The following is a 1,626-nucleotide window of genomic DNA, read 5'->3' on the forward strand; positions in this document are numbered from 1 at the left end:
TCTCTCTCTCTCTCTCTCTCTCTCTCTCTCTCTCTCTCTCTCACACACACACACACACACATTCATTAGATAGTATTCAGACTTATAACTACACATCCAGTCATACAGAGATTATACCATAATAATGACTGTCATGATATGGCTTCATGATCAATGCCAATACAAAAAGGAAATAAAAGTTTCTCTCTATGCAGGTGTTCTCTGGTGGAACAGCATGACACCTGTAGGTGGAAATTGCAGACTACTTAACAATTTCAACTTTGTCCATTATCTTTGTACATCGACGTTGGTTTTCACTTGATGGTTGTAATGTGGTCTTGTTATTTCCTAACTTTAACTGAAAATTAGAAAGTAAATAAAAGGGAAATTCCCCTACTTCTGAACTACTGCTGAGTAAATCAATCAGTCATTTGAACATTCTCTAAGAAGTTTGCTCACTGTGCTGAGCTACAAGTCAGTATTGCTTACTTTAATATTCTGCCATGAACATAAAGGTCTTGCTTGCTTGTGACTGGAAATTCTCATCACAGTTTCATGAAGAAGGGATTTTGCAGATTAAAAAGGCTGAACTTCATGCCTACATAGATCTCCCCTTACCCCCTACCCAAAAATCAACCCTATATGATTACCAAACTGCCACTTCCAAACTAGAATCTCCTTGAGAGTAAGGTGAGAGAGAGGCGGGGCCCCAGTGTGTACCCAAGCTAGCCTTGAACTCATGATCATCCTGCTTCTCCCTTCCAAGTGCTACAATTATAGGCATCTGCTGTCATGCCCAGTCTCAAACAAGTAACTTTTAAAATAAGCTGTGCTCTTGCCAAAAGGTGGGTAAGAAACTGTACATGCTAGGGCATAGCTGAAGTCATCATGATGGAGTACTGTGGCCAGATGAAGAGGAAGGCACAGGTCACCACAATCAACATTAATTTTTTTATTTTCTTTGAAACCTTTATACATGTTTACACTGTAAATCATTTTTTTTATTGTTGAGGAGCATCTCAGTAGGTAGACAAGGCTGGCCTCAAACTCACAGAGATTTGCCTGCCTCTGCCCCCTGAGTGCTTGTTTCTTGGGTTAAAGGGAACCACACACAGCACATACGTTTCTTAATCATATCTAACTCCTATTCCCTCCCCTCCACTCTCTTTTCCTGTAACTCACCTGCATCCCAACTTCCAGTAACATGCCTTTCTTCTAAGACGATGAAAAACAAGTCCTTCACATACAGGAAGGCCAACAAGACGCTCTAGCTATTGCCTCTTAGTCAGTTGAGGAACTACTGTTCCAGATGAAGAATGGAGGAGAAGTGAAAGCAATGAGAATCAGAGGTTCTGGACTTTAGAATGATCTGATTCCATTACAGGACTGACCCCGGAGATAATACAAATGGAAGGGTTTGGTTGGTTGACTGTTGTCATCGGTTGGTGGTTGTTGTTTGTTGTTGTTAGAAAGAAGCCAAGAGCAGAAAATGGGCTCAGGGGACAAACATGTCGTCGTGTGCTCATTGCTGCCTTTCATGTGGTTGAAACTGTGATAGCAAAATCTGATAAGCATGGTATCAGACTATGGAAGGAAGGAAGGAAGGAAGGCAGGAAGGAAGGAAGGAAGGAAGGAAGGAAGGGAGGG

This window comes from Mus pahari, chromosome 10 (assembly GCF_900095145.1).
Source record: "Mus pahari chromosome 10, PAHARI_EIJ_v1.1, whole genome shotgun sequence".
Taxonomy (NCBI): domain Eukaryota; kingdom Metazoa; phylum Chordata; class Mammalia; order Rodentia; family Muridae; genus Mus; species Mus pahari.